The sequence below is a fragment of the Amblyomma americanum genome, chromosome 10 (genome assembly GCF_052857255.1).
Source record: "Amblyomma americanum isolate KBUSLIRL-KWMA chromosome 10, ASM5285725v1, whole genome shotgun sequence".
NCBI lineage: Eukaryota > Metazoa > Arthropoda > Arachnida > Ixodida > Ixodidae > Amblyomma > Amblyomma americanum.
In genome coordinates this window covers 58,279,870-58,299,798 of record NC_135506.1, presented here as the reverse complement: position 1 = coordinate 58,299,798, position 19,929 = coordinate 58,279,870, and the positions used below count along the sequence as shown (strand labels likewise).

The 19,929-nt window shown below is 46.9% G+C and overlaps 1 long non-coding RNA gene across 1 annotated transcript; it reads right to left on the bottom strand.

Annotated features, from left to right (window-relative positions):
• Positions 1-1,855: 1,855 nt before the first annotated feature.
• LOC144107557 (uncharacterized) lies at positions 1,856-7,380 on the bottom strand. Its single transcript, XR_013309305.1, has 3 exons — positions 7,165-7,380; positions 4,642-4,693; positions 1,856-2,053 (listed from the first exon to the last, which is right to left on the bottom strand). It is a non-coding gene; the product is annotated as an uncharacterized LOC144107557 (long non-coding RNA).
• Between the last annotated feature and the right edge of the window lie 12,549 nt (positions 7,381-19,929).

The window sequence follows — 19,929 nt, the reverse complement described above, 5'->3', positions numbered from 1 at the left end:
GATATATACAAGCATAAAATTTATGCAAATTTCTTCATAAATTCAACTAATGGGCTGGAAGAACATGGCGGTGCTTTTCATGCCCGGTGCGTTCCTAAACTGTGGCTTCAAGTGCTCATTTCTCGAGGTCTACGAGAGCTGAAATATTGAGTTCCCTATCCCGCTCATCTGCACTCAAATTTGAGCGCAGGCGGCAGACAACGAGGTTCAACTGCGCGAAAAAGTTCACCTAAAAATACATGGCAGCTCATTCTTTACGCAGCACTTGCGGGAGAACAATGTTCAGCAATGCTTGCTATAAAAGTTCACACCACCAGGCTACTAAATATTGAAGTCTCTAGAGACGCCAGCTGAATTGCTCCTTTTTTAATTGCCACGAATTTTTGCAGTTTGTTCAGTCTTCAAAGCTGCCGGCACGCCGCTTTATCGCTTTGTTTGCGATGCAAGACGCGACCAGATTTATCTCGATTGATCGCATCCAGGCAGAGCTGATTCTACGTTGTTTCATAATGTTCTAGTAACGTTGCACACTTTATCTCGAAAGTCCGCTATCAGCTCTAAATTGAGCACAGCCGGGAGCTGCGGGCATTATGTTCGACGACAGCCGAGCACGCTTGTTGCTACTCCGCCTCCTAGTTATTCAGTCCGTTGTGGGCGCAAATAAGCCCAAATAAAGAGTTTTGTTTAGACACCATTTCCTCCGCCTTTCTGCTATCCGGACTGCAGTCACCCCTTCGTGACAATATCACATCTCATTTCTTTCGCATCTAAAGCACAAAAGTGGCAGTCACCGCCTGGCCATGGCTAATACGACTTGTGGGCATGCGCCGTTATATTTCGAGGACAACAACAACAGCTGCCTGCCCTAGCTGTTTCGGCTACGCTTCTGCCAGTCTCATTACTGTATATAATTGCAATGTGTAAATACATTATACAGGTGTTGTGAATTGGGCTTGTTGGTTACCGATCATGTTTGAAACAGCACAAGGACGGGACACAGTAAGGAGATACCACGAGTATTGACTATCAACTGGTTTTATATCGACAAGCTCAGGAACATATATAAAAACGCATGGAAGTGGTAAGAGGAAGTGGTAAGAAAATATGTCTATTTAGGGCAGGTAGTGACCACTGATCTGGATCATGAGAGGGAAACAGCTAGAGGAATAAGAATGGGGTGGAACGCGTATGACAGGTTCTCTCAGACCATGAATAGCAGGCTACCAATATTCCTCAAGAGAAGAGTATACAAAAGCTGTATCTTACCGGTACTCACATATGGGACAGAAACGTGGAGACTAACGAAAAGGGTACCACTTAAGTTAAGGACAACGCTGCGAGCCATGGAAAGGAAAATGATAGGTGTAACGTTCAGAGACCGGAAGCGGGCAGAGTGGGTGATGAAACAGACGCGAATTAATGACGTCCTAGTCGAAATCAAAAGAAAGAAATGGGCTTGAGCAGGGCATGTAATGCAAAGGCAAGATGACCGCTCCTCCTTGAGGGTAACGGAGTGGATTCCAAGAAAAGGCAAGCGTAGCAGGGGGCGGCAGAAAGGTAGGTGGGTTGATGAGGTTAAAAAGTTCGTGGGGATACGGTGGGCGCAGCTGGCAGAGGACAGGGTTAGTTGGAGAGACATGGGAGAGGCCTTTGCCCTGCAGTGGCCTTAGTAAGGCTGATTATGATAGTGCTACCGAAACAAAAGTACTAAATGAAAAATTTAATGACTCATTTTGTAGCAGGTCGTGACGGAGGCATGGAAATAAGTCTGTTGTTTAACTGTCACAGCCTAAAGTCTTATCAAGTGAGTCTGATTTGCCGAGATTCGTTGGTATGCATGCCTAAAGAGAACATATTTTCTCAAATCATTTATTCAGCCTTGACGTAATCCATAACCAGCACTCCCAACTTGTCCATGTGAGTCCACGGGTGGACCGTAGCTCTGCGGCCGTGGTATAGAAGGGTCGAAGCACATTCCCGCAATGAGGCTGCCTCTCTCTGCATAGCAGCGACAACGGGGCCGGCATTGCGGTGCAGTTCCGTATGGAAAGCACTGTCAAGAACGAAAAGAAAGGGGAACGTTTTCAACTTAAAATACAACGCTCGAACATGAAACTTTTATTTGATACGAATCGCGTGGCTTATTTTCCTAGCTGTAGTTGAAATTAAATACGAACAATTCATTGCCTTCTGCCCCAGTGGTTATATTTCAGAAGCCTTTTGCTAAATTATGAGCGTACTCTATTGAAAAATGTGTACAGGTTTGAATAGGAGACAAATAGGATTATGGCACATTTCGTTTAACACTATAGGATGAAGCTTCCAAGCCGATTCAACCTTTGAGTGACTCCTTTGTGGAGGGCTCCGTATAACTGCCATTACCCGTGGTTAATTACCATGCACTTACATCACACAGTGCAAGCAAGTCGTGGGTTCGAACCCGCCCACTACAGTAACACTTCGATGGAGGAAAAATGTGAAAATTTCGTGTACTGTGCATTGTTAGTGCCCGTTAAGAACCCCAGGTGTTCGAAATTATTCGGAGCCTTCCACTACGGCGTCCCTCATAGACTAAGCCGATTTGGGACGTCCGTCCTATAAAGCCAAACCAAATGTGCCATAATCCTATTTGCTCACCCATTCAAACATATATACATTTCTCACTAGAGAGCGTCTCTCATTTCACTGTTTTCCGATTGAGCATATATCTAAGGAGTTGCAAATCAATATTTAGCTTTTACAGCGGTAGCTGTTAGGCGCCCGCCCCTGGCTTTCTTGTCGCCGTCTCCGTCCGCATAACCGGTGGGGGCGTTGATGTCACGGTCACGTGACAGCCACCAATATCTTTTGTGACCATACTATCTAAACAGAGCCGACGATTGTGCTAAAAAAATTTTTCCTAAATCGTGAATACAGAAATGGAACAAAAAATTCTGAGGGAGAGGGAGGGGACACTTAATCTCCGTCTTAAGGGTATGACGGGATAGCGCAATGGGTTAATTACCGTGTATGCAGAACCTCATGCTCTACTTTGCATTCATACAACCCTAGGAGTCCTCATATCCCTCCTGGAGCAAAGGTGCAGCTGTTAAGCGGTGCGCCACTGTTGTGCGATGGCAGGTGCTGCCACTGGTGGGCCTTGTGCGACCCGGGTTGCTCTTCCCGGGCGATCAATCATTGATTTAACTGCCACGTGCCACGGTGGGCGGTTTTCTCACTATCCGGTGGACAGGTTGTGGTGACGCCGCAGGGTCACGTGACCTATAGGTGGCCCACCTGCCTCCTAGGTTGCTCTCTGGGCACCACTTGCCAGAGTCATTCTCATGATTTATCGGTCACAACGCCGACGCCAGATTTTCTAGACAACGGGGCCTTCAGCGCTGTCGCGTTAAAATAGAAAATACGTAAATATATTCGCTGGAAGCATTTCTTAATTATACAATGACGGAGGCTTATTTCTTTATCCCCCCCCCCCCGACCTTTCTTCAAAAAAATGACGCTCAGTCGAGATGTTGTTAAGATTCCTAATAGTTGAAGCCCTTAATAGGACGAGCACAATATGATCAGTGTCTTTAGTTACCACAACCCATGCCTTTTTTTTCTCTGCGCTCGTGGTCTATACTCCGGTTGCAAGTGCTCTGGGTGAGCTTAAAACAGCATGTTGAAAGTGAGGCCAGTACTTACGAATATTGCCGGATAGCCGTCGCTATTCGTGTTGCTTTTTCAGACGTGGACAGGCTATTTGAGCTTGCTCTATGACCAATGCGGTGTGCGTCAACTCTTTATTGTATGCTACAATGTTTAGCACATCGAGAACTGCATGCTCATAACTTTCCTCTTGTAGAAACTTAGCGCTGTGATACTATAGGCTTCAAGAGTGAAGAGAATTTTACTTTTAGTTCTTTGTCGATAAGTGCAACATTTCCTCGCCAAGTTCACCACTCTCTCTCCAAATGCTTGATCAGGAACTCTGATCTGTAAATATCCACTTTCTTTTCATTACACTTCACTCTTGCTGCTCCCATTGCCGTAGGGCGTTCGGGCAGATGTAACGCTGGTCCTGCGTCACGATTCCACCCATGCTCACAATTCCACCCGCTTGCATACGCCCTATTCAAGCTCTCGTCGCTCTTATTGACCTGCGCCAACGCTAACGAATGACGGATAATACATTTGACACGCCGGGAGAGCTTTGTCACCACTAATTCAATCTCGGTTAAGATTCTGGGTGTTGTTTGTCTAATTGACGTTGCGTGGCCCATGAGAGTCGGTCAAACTGGATACGGCGGCACGACACTGGCCAGCGGCGGCGCTGCAACCAGACCGGCAGTGTCTCTGATAGAGCGTTTGCTTTCCTTCCTGCTGTTGCTTTTGTCATATTGCCGTCACGGCCATATGAAATAGAAAACTAAACGGATCGTTACAGAATACGAACCGTCGTTTCTAATGAATATGTAAAATGCAGGAAGTACCAATTGCACTGCTTGCTTAACAGCGCTCTTTGAAGAGCAATTTTCACATGCAAAATACAAAGCAAAATAACTTCTGCCCGTGCACTTTCAAGCTGTAATTGAAATGTGCAGTGTGAGAGACCACGACTTTTCTTTCTCTCTGCCAGGTAGAGAATAAAGGGCATCGTACCACTCTGAGGCACCGGTAATGCAGTGCCATGAGATCGGTCATGGTGCCAGCCCTGAAATTGAAGCAGAGGAGCATCAGTGAGATACCATAGTAAACTTTTATATCAAAAGACGTGCACGCTAATCAGAGACACAAAAATCGAGCTCCGCCTGTATTTACACTTTAATTAAAAATAAATATCTTACAGCAAAGTTATCGCAAATTCAAGCGCATTCATGAATAAAACGCTGGCTTGCCAGCTCCCGAGCACTATATTATGCAAAAGAATTAGCGAGCTACCACCGTGGTGCTGTAATTATGAACGGTGGCGTCAAAGACCACACGCTCAGTGAACAGGCGCGCCCAAGCCAGAGATTGAAATCTGTCTGCCAGGCCCCGAAGTGTACGGGGCTGTTTGCCTTGCCGGCGAAAGTGGCGTAGACTGCCCATAGCCATGCGCAGAACTCCGACAAGGTCTGCTTAGCGAAGCGCTTGTGTGAATTTGAGCTCCCTCATCGCGGAGCCATTCTTCGCGGAAAAGGTCCACAACTTGCGAATACAACTGCAGGGGTCCATGGCGGATAGACTTTAAAATTAAAGAGACGAACTGCTCTGTTAGGCGCAGTCACAAGCTCCTCGAACATATGAAGACCAGCTGGCAAGCTGCTCAACCGGCATATCTCTGGGCAAGGGTCGCCTGCTCAGCGATCTCAGAAAGCAGGTTCATAGCAGGATGTGCAAAGAGCACTTTGATAGGTGCGCTAAGGTAAACCCATTACAATGCGGATGGCTTCACGGTTAAGCTGATCGAATTTCTTCAACTGCTTTCGTGTTATGACATGTAACTTTTGCCGGAAACAATTTTGCACTGAAGTATTTACCAAGTAGCCAGAATCAGTGCAGCCAATAGTAGTACCAATTTTACTCCTTCTTGCATGTGAATTTGTCATCTCGCGTTTTTCTTAACCTTTTCTGAATTTGCCCCAGCAAAGTACTTTCCACAGAGGTCCACACCACACAACCATACCGCGGTGCAGCAGCATGAGTATATCCCAACTCTTTTTAATATCATCGAAATATCATAACCTCATAACTGTGGTCATGGTGCCATCACTGTAAGTGACCCCTGGTAATCGGGAGATGGTGATGATGATAATCCGCAGATGTGCCTTCTTCGCAAAACATGATTTTGTGCGCAAACCTTATCGACGTGGTTAAATTACCGGTAGGAATTTTAGTATGAACTATGGAGACACTGACTTACTTTTCTGGCACCAGTTGATTTAAAAAAAAACACTAAATGTCGTAAACAACTGATATGAAAAATATCTGGAAATATAATTAATGATCCCTTGTGCATACACCAAGTGTCGTAGTCTTCCGAGCACAGCATGTGGAAGGTGCCGCTCTCGATAGTGAATATTTGGAAATACATAGCCAAATCAGGCTCGCAGTCAGCAAAAGAAGGCTTTCAAAAAAAACCGCACATAAGTAAAGACACCGCGCTGCCATTTGCTTTGAAAACGAGGCTGTTCCTGCTAATTAAAGGGGGAAGAACATCCGAGCCCTTAATTCTGTTCAAAAATATTTCGACATAAGCCGTTCGCGCCGAGTAAAAAACTGATTTCCTTCAAATTTTCTCCAACCCTCTGCCCATGAATATTCTCAGGGGATGCCAGCTCCGGCCCCCTGACCCGAAAGCTTCGTAATTTTACTCGCCCGCGCAACTCTCGGCAGCTGGCATCGAGGATTGCATTCCCTTGAAATCTATCTCGTTACTTTAAGGGACCCTTGGTTATCTCCTCCTCGTGTTACATGATCTACCTATGCTTACTTCCCCTCTAGATCTATGCTGTGCCTCTACGTTTTACATCTACATAAAGAACACGACAACGAGGCAGTCAGACAACAGAAGGCGCTAACTATCAACTCGTCGGTCATCAGCCCGTTCTGGTGATATCCGTTCTTTCATGATCCCGATTTGGCATGTCTCTAGACAAACAAGACCAAATGACATAGACAATGACATATGACATAGACATAGACATAGACATAGACAAACAAGACCAAATGTGAAAACTTCTGCATATAAATTTTTGGCGTTGTACTTATGTGGTACACTAAAGATCCAAGGCGTAATTTTCAGAAATCGTGATCTGCTTGAGATGAAATTCACAGTCTCGTTACCTATTGGAAGCTTCTGCAGCGGCGACAGTTGGGGTAAGAGACCAGCTGAGCTTGAAAGTGGCGGTTGGTACAGGGGTTATTCTCTTCCCTTCCGCACTTAGAACTAAGTTTTTAAATTTACTATTATCATCATGCTTGCAGCGGATCGAGAAGAGATGACCGAACAAAAAATAGGGAGCATTCCTAGCATCACAAAACTTGGTTCCAGGAGAACATGTATATAACGCACATCAGGCCAGTCACAAGTACAAATTTCGACCCTAGGCAGCCTAAATGCTCTCCTTTGGTATCTTGTAACAGCTGGTTGCTCCTTGAAAAAGGTCACGTAATTACGCTGGTTCAAGAAGACATACTCACTCCACATCAGCTGCAAAGGGCAGTATGGAAAGCAGGATCAAACTGACGCAGCTCATTTAGATAAAAACAAATTGCGTACAAGTTTATAAATTTGCGTTATGGTTACTTGCCGGACTAACTATATTGCACTTGTAGCCGCTCAAAATCTTGCAGCAATTCACTGCCAGCTCAGTGCGCTTTACGCCAGACCACCGAGAACTTTTGCCGATGGAACTAGCGCGTACGTCACTACACACATAGATCATTTCTGAGACATCAGAAGAAAAAAACAGTTTAAATGCGACTTTCACTCTTAATCTACATTGGGCTGGTACTTGCGTTTGAAATACCAGAACATATCATATATATTCAGTGCGAAGATCGTGACAGCAAAGTATTCCGCTCGCCGTGTTCTTTTCAAATTGCTCCAATTATATAAGTTAGCATTAGCATTCACTGGATGGCTTCGCAATCCGAGTGTTTTTACCGTTGTTTTTGTCACTGTGTTCTGAGCTTTCGTGCTAGCATGCGAACATGCCATTTTCGCGACTTTGCTAAATTATTTTAATGCTCTTCTTGTATGCACACTTCTTCATAGAAACAGTGACTCGCATACTGCAACGTGGTTGAGGCATAGATGCCCAGTCCCTAGCGTATGGCCTTTCGACGCGATATCCACTTGCCGGGCGATAAAAATGCTAAAAATTCATCTAAGTGCATACTTCAAACTGGTTGGAGGATCACAGTGAGACAGCGCATCAGGAGGTAGTCACGTGTTAAAATGGAAAACACGAGCCGAAGTGTTTAGGTACGTGCCATATGAGTCTCTTTTTTATTTTTATTCTCTCCATACCCAACATTTCTGAACAAAATTATTTTTTTAGTGGGAAACAATTTCTGAACGCAATTTTTTTATATAATCTAAGATTTCAGTATAACAATAAATGCACCCGCAGACCACACGATTGCCGCCTTGCATTTTTTTTGCTATTCATGTTTTTGCTCATTCATGTTTTTGCCCCATTGGTTTTCTATGACTGTCTTAACTGCTCTCTGCGATCGATGGAAGCACGTTAAAAGAAAGATTTTGCTACACATGAGAAGTATGGGCCATTACCTGCAATATTTCTATAACCGTATCGTACAATTTTTCAATATTCGAAATTTTTTACCACAATGTAAGACATGATCAGGCCATCGAGGGAACAGTTTATTACGCGAGTGTTTTTCCTACAAGCGGAAAGCCATACTTATTTGCCTTACGTCGTTTTATTTCACAACACAGGAGAGTAAGTTTGCTGCCGCGTCGCATAAAAGTAAAATAGCCTAGCTGTAACGGAGGCTTGTTTCAATTAGGATAAGAATAAATTTCAAAGTAGAGTTTTTACCTGAATCATTTGGCCCTTGCTCGATATATGAAAATAATAATCTCTTAGCAGAATGGGCGCACATACACCATGAAATTGTAATTTTATAGTATCTGCCTAGGTAACCAATGGAAGGTAACCAGCCTGTGCCTCTTGTGGGACGCTCTGGCCTTCAGGTACACAGAATGGCGCAGAGCAGTAATAAGGTATTACTGAACACGGTTTTCACTCTTATTCGATAACAAATATGCAAAGCCGAGAATGACAGCCAACAGAATGAGCGACTTTGAATAAGTCCAATAAAATGCGCACCGGAAGACTCAAACCCTGTCTTCAAGAAAGGAATGTGACAACGGATACACGGCACCACATATATATCAGTACATCAAAAGAAAGGCATAAAATAGAACACAATTGGATAGTGCTAATAGGCAAATATAGCACATGCATTTCTTTCATCAGCGCTTCTCTCTCGCCCGCCCAAAAGAAAAAGTTAGTACTAAAATTGCTTACGCAATGGACACCCCCAGGTAACTGCTACAAACGAAACTCTAAACTACATTTCACGTTGTGACGAGATATACAAGAACATCGTTAAAACAAGGTACGTCCAAGTGAAGGAAGGGGCATCTGATGAATGCTCTTGGCATGCTGCACTGAGCTCGCGGCGCTCCGTCAGAGCTACACCGGGGGGGTTGATCTTTTGCTGCTTCAAGAAAGTATCATGACAGCAGGTCGGGACTAAAGTCAATGTTCAAGACTGAGTGATGGCACCGCTAAAATTGATCGAGCTTTAGGGTATGTGCCCGGAACCAAAATAAGGACGGTAGCAATCGAACTCCCCTTATTAATAAACGTGTTTGATAGTCCTTACTAATTATCGCCCTCACCTGACGATGTGTATATTCCTGTAATTGATTTCTTGTTTCGTCGTTATTATTCCACGAACGGATGCACTCCGAGGGCAGGGTTTAATGGCAAGTGCAGTGCACTGCGGAATCTTTCTCAGATCTGACAAAAACTTGGTTAGGCACGAGGAGGCCGCGGTGACGACCTCTAACCCTCTGGGCATCTCGGTGTTATTACACAGACGGCATAGACTGCACGGGGGTTTTCGCACTACGTGCAATGCTCTGTTTGTGTTTACAGTTTGCTGAAAACTGAGACTAGCCGTAGTGCTTACTGGCTTCGAGGCTAAAATCCAAACTTACGCCGAAAAAATGGCCTGCAGAATAAATTTTTCTCCAGAACGCAAACTATACGCTGGCACGAACACCCCAACATCTCTGTCAACTTCCATTCCTACCCACCCGTCCATCACCGCAAGGACTTGCGCTAGGTATTCTAATCGGTACTTAGCGCAGACAGCTCCGCATTCTGGCATCTAAATCCAGGTCCGTGTAGCCCATCGAACTTTTACTCTGTTGATCGTGGCTGCTCTAAAGCACGACCACTATAAAACCCAGCACATATAAAAAGCCGATAGTCTTAGGTCGTTATCCGTACATTCTGCAATATAGTTCCGGGCTTCTAAATATGTTTCCCTTCCAGTGGAGCCAGATAACTCCAAAGACGGAAAGCGTCTCGGGGAAGAGGAAGACGAAGTGTCCTTGCTAAGGTGTCTTCACATCGCTATTGTGAAAATCTCGCCGGTCACGTAAATACGTTCCCTATAGCAAAATAACTGAATTCGCTCAATCCGAGGAGGCTTCGGACGCCCAGTTGCCGTCTGATTGCCTGACATATAGCACATGTCACGCAGTCCTGAACTGTGAACCGAGGCTGTGCCTAGCGCCTCCACTGACGTGCTTCCGGGGGTAGCTCCGCCTGCGCCGCTTGCCTCAGTGGCATTCCCGGCAGTACGACTGCCTCCTGAGCATGGGCCAGACATCCAAAATCGTGCCTTTGTTTCATCAGATACGGCGCCTGCCCTGCCTTCTCCAGATACACACCAGCCCGTGAGTGATCTGCCCTCTGGACGGAACACAGATACGGCTGCTCAGCCTGTACTCCTGGATCGACCTCTACCAGTACTACATGAGACGCCGAGCACTCCAATAGACCTCTCATAAACCCCACCAATCTGGCCGCCGGGCCTCCGCTCTTCTCAAAAGCGTCCTTCGGGTGACGGTGCACCGGGTTCCTCCTCGGCCAGCGGCCGCTCACAAGGCAAGCGTTCCTGACTAACCACAGACCACCCAGTTGTGTCTACCCACGGCTCAGTGAGTTACAAAACCACTATCAAATCTCTGGCAACGAAAAGCCTTGCAGATATACCGAACAAGTTTCTGCAGGCGAATCTGGATGCGTGTGTCGGAACGAAAGGTTTTCGCGGATTTACAGCCAGAAAAAAGTCAATACTATTGCTGTGTGGCTCCCGAACTTGGCTGCCGTGGAACGTCTGCAAACGCTACAGTGCATTACAGTTACCAGCGAGGTCTCGGTGCCGGTACAAGTGTACCTGTTTGATGGATCAGACTTGCAACTTTGTGTTGTCTACAACATCGATGTTAATGAGGACCAGGCCGCCATTCAGCGTGAGCTTTACTGTCCTACCTACCGAATGATCCAAGCACGTTAACTGGGAACGGGGCGCTCTTGCATCATCGCCCTGCAAGGCCCACCAACACCGCCAGCCTGCTTGTAATACTATGGGTTCATTTTACGGCCTCGGCCATATAAACCAACCGTCGTCTTCTGCTACAGTTGCTTTAGACCTGGCCACATGCGTAGATCCTGCCCTTTCACAACTCAAGTGAATCCTGCGCCTGGAGGCGCCAAACAAAGCAGAAGGCAACAGCAAATTACTCAGAATGTGATTACATCCTCTGTGCAGACCTCCAAGAAATTTGCAGCTCTCCAGTCGGATGATTACGAGTGGCCCGAACTTCCGTGCCGTAAACGCATGAAACTGCTACCCAGCAGACTTTTAGCGATAAAGTGCGTAAGGGCCGCCAGCGTCAGCACGCTACAAAACAGTGTAGCATCCCGGAATCTCCCAAAGATGACGTGGTAGCAGATGATGACCGATCGCACACCTTTTTGCAGAGGTCTCAAAGCTTCGACAACACCGTGAACTGTTTGCGCGCCGTAGACATGAAGCGGGATCTGGCACCGCCAGTAGAAATGACGAATCAGCACCGACCATGTCCCAACCATGTCCCGCCCACCGGCTTCCTTCAACGCTCCTCCCAGAGTAACTGCTGCGTTGCCAGATCACTCTACAGCATTCCTGCTCCGCTTCATGGTGAACCATGAACCATGTCTGGGGCGTTGAAGGGGACTTCAACGCCCCGCACCAAGGCTAGGGGTACCGTACCCCAAGTCCCCGCAGTAGGCGTGTGCGGGATGCCTTCCCGGATACATTGTTTATTCTTCTAAATCATCCCGGTTTAGCAGCGCGGGCTGCGCGTCACAGTCACAGTGCCACATATGCTCCTGATCTGACGTGGTGGTCTGGCCCCGGCACTCCCTCATGGCACCTTGAGCCAGACTGATAGGGGAGTGACCACCACCCTATCATCATCGGTGCCCATCCATCACGTGCCCGCCGGTTACGCTGCAAGTGCACGGTGGTCAACTGGGATAGTTTCTGCACTATTCTCCGGGATCTCCCTGCTGAGTCGTGACCATCGCCTGTTGACCGCATACAATGCGCGTTAAACAGGGCTACCACCTTCATATCGGCAGATGTCGATCGACCGATTCCAGATATCGGTCTGCCGAACTTGTGGGTTGCTCGCCGATAAGGCGAGCTGGTAGCCTCACGCTATCCCACATCAGCACTGGCACGTATGAGGCTGAATTAGTATATAACTGCCAAGGCTCGCAGATACGAACGCGATCTATCACAACGGCAGTGGCATGCGTCATGCGAGCAGTTTTCTGCGAAGTCGTCGAATCCAGCTCTCTGGCGAACTTCCGGATCAATGGAACAAGGTCACCGTCGCCTCGACACAGCTAGCATCGCATTCTTCGCAGCTAACTCGTCTCCGGATGATTTCGCCAGAGAAGCAATAAGGAAGTTTTTCCAAATAATGAAGTGTTGCCGCCCACATCTACCACCTGTAACTTGGCAGGGATTACAACACGCGTAGATAAACTGCCATCAGTGGCAGACACCGCGGGTATTGCTTGTCCTTTTTCTACGCCCGAGTTGCTTGCAGCAATAGATGAGGCTAAACTAAAGACATCGCCCGGTCCGGATGCCATTCTATATGAGGTGTACAAAAACATTAATTGTGCTTCCTCTCTCAACTTATCGACACCGTTAACAAAGTATGGCTAAACGGCTCTGTTCCTGAGACCTGGAAATTGGCCACTGTGATCCCAATTCCAGAACCACGGAAGCCACTGACGGACCTTGGCAACTTCCGGCCTATTTTTCTAACATCAACGCTGTGCAAGCTGACAGAGAAAATGTTAACCACACGACTGTCGTGGTGGCTGGAGCACCACGGTTTCTACCACCCCGCCCAAACTGGCTTCCGTCCATTCATCGCCACTGAAGGTGGTTTGGCTGTCTTCGCGTAGCAAGTCTGTCAACCCGCAGCCACAGTGTACGTACCGTTCTCGCCATGTATATCGAAAAGGCTTGCGATAACATAAGTCATGCTGCCGTTTTGGATTCTATTGGCGTGCTGCATTTCCCTCTTCGAGTACGCAATCTTATAAAATCCTTCCTTGAAGGCAGAAGATTTGTCATACGCCTCAGTGGTGACTCCATAGGATCATTTGTCCCTGTTCGCGTTGTACCCCAGGGCTCGGTACTGTCACCAACGCTGTTCAATATTGCCTCCATTCCCTTTGCATGGCGCTTACATGATGTCCCTAACGTTAAGTTCTTACTGTAGGCCAATGATATCACGGTGTGGAGCACTCACCATGACTTGCTAACTCAAACGGCGGCCCTACAGACAGCCCTAGATAATACCGCGAATTATGCTACGTCTGTCGGCCTTCTTCTTCTTCTTCTTCTTCTTCTTCTTCTTCTTCTTCTTCTTCTTCTTCTTCTTCTTCTTCTCCTCAAGTAATATGGCACATACCCACGGGGGGGGATTGGCCAAGGTATAGAGTAAAATGCCAATGAAGCATTTGCGCGGGGAAGGAAACGTCAGAAGACTGAATCAAGATAAAAAATTGGAAAAAATAAAATGAATTCAAGAGGTATGAGTCATCCGGAATAGAATCAATCTAGCCTTTTTTGGACATGCGAAAGAATTTTGTATATAGCTAACAAGATAATCGATTAGTTGCACTTATGTAATCGTGAAGGCAGCCGCATACACTGCTTAACGGGAATCCCTTGGCGCTCGCACCGAACGATAGAAGAACTGTAAGAGACAGAGGCAGTCCTTTGGCCCTAATCAGACGTATTGCTCCCAAACCCGCCGGCGCTCGCTCCCATGTCGCACGGCATTTGGTGACAGCGATTTTGCAACCGCGCCTCATTTACCAAGAACAGTTCCAACACTTAACCAGGGCTCGGTGGGATCGTCTGGAAGCCGTCACTCGAGAAGCTATGAGAACTCTAACTTCCCTTCCACGCATCACACTGATCGTGGCACTTCAAGAGAATGCTTAGCTTAATACCCGTGATGAGCTTGTGCCGCAGCGCCGTGATGCTCGTAGCCTTAAGGACACCCTTTTGGACTCACCGCGAGCACTCCGGACTAGTGCTGCATCACACACTATATTGTCGCCGCCATTCTCAGTTCTACCTTCATGGCACTTTGTGCAGCTGAGCGACAACAAACCTACGCCGACCAACCTCATCTTATGCGGCATCGTCCCTTCGCGAGCGAATCACAAAATATTCACGTATTCAGTGGCTCAGTCAATATATATGTAGATTCCAGCATTCAGGGCAGTGAAACAACGACTGCAGCTTACTGTCCCGTCCCTGCAAGCCTGCCCTTAACAAGACGGACAGGTTTCGATTCGCGGAACCTCTTTCTTCCTTTTGCGCTGAGCTGGTTGCTATACAAGACGCGCTTCGCTCTGTAGCCGTAGTTACCTTGCTTCCTACAGCCCACATTATCATCCGCACTGACGCCCTTCAAGCAACGCGTCTACTCCGACGCGCCAGCCGCAGCCCAGAAATCTGCCAGAATATACATCGTCTGGCGGCTCGCATCCCGCAGACACAATAGAATTGAGTGAGTCCCATGTGAACTGCTGAGTTCACAAAGCTCTACAGATTCTGCAACCCGCTTGGGGATTCCACCCACAGAAATGCCTCAATTCCTCAGCATGGATGATGATGCCATCCTCCTCACAAGGGAGGTACCTCCGGCGCCGCGCACGTGCCCTCGTGCCTCTGTGCGCGATAACCCTCCCCCGCAATCTTACCAATGCAGAGGAGGTCGTACTCCGGAGGATCCGGGTCGGGGTCGCCCTCACTCCTGCCGTCACTCGGACGTTCCTCAATTGCACCCCTTATATCCCGCCCAAGGCGTCCTGTCCGCAACTCGCAAGATACAGAGGCTGATATTCACCACTTGTGTGTTTTCCCGGCGCTAAAGCCAACCACAATTCGCCACCTGGCAGCTACGGGTCTCTAGCCGGACAACCCGTCCTCATATATCGCATAAACGCAGAGGCCACATCACCGCTCCCTCCTCGCCTTCATTACATCGGCCCACCTTTTCTACTTCATTTAACACCCACTCACTCTTCTCTTTCTCTTTCTACCTTCCCAACTCCCCTTTTGCCCTGAGGCAATAAATAACGTTATCATAAAAAGCGTCTCCTTGATAAAGAACGTTCCGCGGGTTGGACGCCGGAGCGTACAGAAAGGCTCCCTTATATCGGGAGGATATATTCCCGCAGAAAAGGGGGATAATTTCTTTAAGGTGGTCAACGTGTGACTGAGGTTGAAAGAACGCAGCTAAAATGTATGGCACGCCAGGCAAGCAAACCGACGAAGACCCCTGAGTGTGGTGCCAAGCACAAGCAATCCCCCATTGTTGGTATGTGCCACTCCAACAGATGACAGCAACACATAGCCGTCTTCATCGCGCTAACTCCTCCACTAAGTAATGAAACCAGGCATGCAAGGAATCTAGATTGAAGAACCGAAGCTGATACAGACGATGGGGCGTCCAACACCGAAGGGCCTGACCAAGATCCTTTCAGAAAGTGCCGTTAACAGCACTAGCCATTCTGGAATAAGTTACGGTGACCCTGGGTTTCATGTCTTGATGGCCCCTAATTTTGACGACGAGGCAGAGTGGAAGTTGTCGCATGTCAATTAAGCACAAATGGCGCTAAAATCCGCGCACTAAAGCTTTCCGTCCTCTATAAAGTTGCCTAATTGGATACAGAAGAGCTGACAAAGTCAGCATAAAGATCATCATTGACTCATCGATATGTTATTATGGCGGATCTCTTTACATCTCAATTCTGGGGGAATATCGAGTTGACTTTTACATACGAGCGCGGCGCCAGCCAGGTGCCGCATATTTGTTTGCCGTCATCAGAGTGGTGATTTAAATGCCACAAGCGTGCGGCAATGCTCTAAAGTTCATAAAAATGTCGAGGAGAAAGCTAATTAGGTACGCCTATCCGCCATCAATTCTCAGGCTGCTATTCCTTCTTCTGCTTTGAAGACAGTTGGCTGCTTCATTTGTGGCCGCAGAAGCTCCATTGCGATTGAGGCGCTGCACAAAAGTGCCTGTCTACTGCGATTCGATAGAAAGTCAAAAATAGAATTTGCCCTTCAGTGCGCGTGTTATATGTTTCGTTAATTACAAAACAAGTACGTCGACAACAGCGGTAACTTGGGAATTAGGAAAACGGACAAGCGCGAAAAGTGTGCGCAGGAAGAAGTATAGTATGAGGTAAGCAGCACGCGCTCCCGCCTAAAGTTTCGTTTACTTGCCGCAACTTCTCATAGAAAATTGAGATTGGCAAACAACACCCATATTTAAAGCAGCAAATCTAACTTTCCAGGCATACGGTCAACACAGAATGGAAAAAGCAATTCATGTACTTAAAATTTCTTTCTCACAAATCGAAGCATCCACGCCATATTTTTCGAGAACCATTTCCGTCTAATTCGGCCCCTAAAGTCTGCCATTCTTCCCTTCTTCAATCGATACTTTGGGAAACTCTCTGAAACATTCCTCTTTCGAGCGCATTTTTCAGGCGTCAAACGCAGCCAAATGTAAATGTAAGCTCCCGGGTATATCCTGTGGTTCTTGCAAATATACGGCTCGCGAACTTCGCCTTAGTAAAGTTATCACGAATATGTGGGCTTAATCAAACACAGCGCTCATAAACTGCGATCATCTGTATGCATTTTAACCGCGAAAGTTTTCTTTTTATTTATTTATTTCTTTACAAATCTATCAGCGATGTCTATGCGCTCGTGTTTGCCAGATTTGTCCCTCCGCTGAATTTAGGCGGGCTGCGCAGCTCTCGTGGAGAGGATAAACGACGCCAACGAGAAGAAGGCACGAGGCGGTCGACCATAAGAGTAAAAAAGCACTGTACGATAAATTACTCACATCCACCGAATCGAGCTCAACATTGTGAAAACACTTGTCAGGAACGGCTCCAAACAGTGTGTGCCCAGCTCACAGTAAACGTAATAGCATGCTGCAACGTATCAGCAATCAACACTGCAGCAACACGAGCTAGTTGGCGATACACTTTAAGGGCAACATCGCTTGAGGCGTGGACGCGAGGATAGGAAACACAGGGCAGGCAATCAACGCATAGAGTGGAAATTTCAAAATATTTTCAGGGCTGGGTTATCCCATTTCATAAAAAGGGTTGTGCAAAAGATATCAAAGCCATACTGGAACATATATAGCATGGGATTCCGTGAATCCCGCCACTATATTTAAAATTTGAAAGTTTTCTCTTTGATGCATAATAAACGTTCCGGCGGTATATCAAAACTACTGTTGGTGAGCATCAAAAACCTTGTAAATAATTTAAACTTGTTCAGTGGTTAACTCATTTCTAATAATTATCCTCTAAATTACAGAGTTTGGCGCCCGGGCAACACTGTAGATTTGTGGTTGCCCATTACTAATGAGTATTACCACAGCAAAATAAAATTTCAGTCATTGACCATGTCATAAACGTTAGTTGACGTTTTGGAATCTGTAAGGGTTCCTTCATCTCGGGATCATTTTTAACAAGGAACCCGGGAGCGTTCCGAAACGTCAGCAAACGTTTTTGACGCGGTCAGTGACCGAATTTTCAGTCTGCTATGCTGCTGCCTGGTCAGGCAGTTAAACCCTGTTAAACCCTGGATTACATCAATTATTTCCTCTTTTAGAATTTCCAACAAATTTCGCATACCTTTCAAAACCCGCGTGTGTTTGGCGCGCGCTCCAGAACACCCATCTCACTGCGCGGCGCATGAGTCACGTGACTATTTCTTTCCCTTTGGTGGACGCACTTCGGATCGGACAGAGGGGGGCTTGTGGCACGTGTGTCCTGGAGCAATGTATACTGCGGAGTGTATACTGCTGAGTGCGTGCCAAAGTCGCGTTAGTTTTTACATGTGTCCAAAATGGCCAAAATGGCCAGAATGTATTAAACCACAGCTTCGAGCTTAGTTTCGGTTTCAGCAATGCGCCGGTGTTCCCCGGGGGGCGGAGCTTCCGACCGCGGCCATGGTAGCTTCGAGACGTAAGAAAGAGTTGGCATGGCAAGCCAATGATAACCCTCAACTGCTGATGCTCTGCACGCGGATTTGGGATTTGGGATATTCAAGAAAGTTAAAACCGAATACAAAACATTCATGGCTCAGTATTACAGCAGAGATACAAGTCATTACTTACGTACTACTTCCATTATTGCCGACATTCAACGGACTAATTACGGTAAGAAAAAGACTGCCCATCAGATCATGGTCCTGTGCAACGAATATGCAAACATAATTGAAACAACAAAAAGTGCTTTCACAGCCCAAAGCTTCAAATTTGAAATGCTGGGTTTCTTCCGCTCAATGCATGGTAACACTACACCTCCATAATTTAGCATCTATGTCATTTTTTAATATAATTTTGTATCTTCTAATTATTTGGGCTAATAAATTACTTACAGACACTTTTGTTTGAAAAAGTCAGATTTTCTTTCTAATCTTGTTGTTTTCTATCTTGTATTTGCACACAATAGGCTGTTATGTATATTTTTGTATAATGAACCCCCCATTTGTCTTTTTGGTGTGCCTTTTCTCTTCGCATGACTCTAATTCTGTCTTGCATTCTTAGCACAATCATATTCACATTTTATGAGCTGAAACTCAAACTCGCTTTGTCTTCCATTTATGCCATGTCATGAGTGTTTCTAAAAGCTTCTTATGGTTGTTCATTCTACTCTATGCATGTAACATATCGTTTCTATTGGTACGTCACTGCTGCTGTGCCCTGCGGGGTCAGGACCTAGTCAGGAGACCTTTTGTCTCCTTTAGTCCTGCCTCGCAGGCAAAACCTATGCATTGCCAAATAAGCAATAACGAAAGAAAAGCCCGGCGCCGCTGATCGCCCCGAGGCGTAGAAGCGCGAATTTTTAAAAATATTTTGCAAATGATCGGCTTCCTTTTGAGGTCTTGTACGCGGCATGAACGCTCAGTGGCCTGTGTTCTACCTAATGCAACTGTATTATAGCCAAACTCAGACACCCTCTTCCGCCACCCTTCAACGTGCACCAACATCGCACAGTACACCGATGCTTTTTTGTGTTTCACCTCCATCGAAACGCGGCCGCCGTGCCCTTTTCCTTTGCAGTACACAGCAGTTGCTGCTTAATTATTTTCTCTGAGAGGGAGAGATCTGCTTTCTCACGCGCAGCTCGGGCAGCCACGATCGAAGGATTCCGTGTCCGTCGTTGTTTCATGCCGGCTGCTGGCTCTCCGCTACCTCCTTCGTTTGTTGCGAGGCGTCGACTGCCATCCACGGGGGCTCTTTATGATTGGTTTTTTGGGGAAAGGAAATGGCGCAGTATCTGTCTCATATATCTTTGGACAGCTGAACCGCGCCGTAAGGGAAGGGATAAAGGAGGGAGTGAAAGAAGAAAGGAAAAATAGGTGTCGTAGTGGAGGGCTCCAGATTAATTTCGACCACCTGGGGATCTTTAACGTGCACTGACATCGCACAGCACACGGGCGCCTTGGCGTTTTTCCTCCATAAAAACGCAGCCGCCGCGGTCGTGTTCGAACCCGGGAACTCCGGATCAGTAATCGAGCGCCCTAACCACTGAGCCACCGCGGCGGGGTCCACGGGGGCTCGCCTTGTGTATTTTACGCATACAGCTTCCGTAGCTGATTTCTGACGCGCATATCAATCTGGGTCTGCAGGCTTTACGGATGCCTGTTTTCTATGCTAGAGCAGTGGCGTTCTTTCGACACGCACAAGCTTCATATATACTTAACATCACCGCGAACGCAGTGGCAGACCCC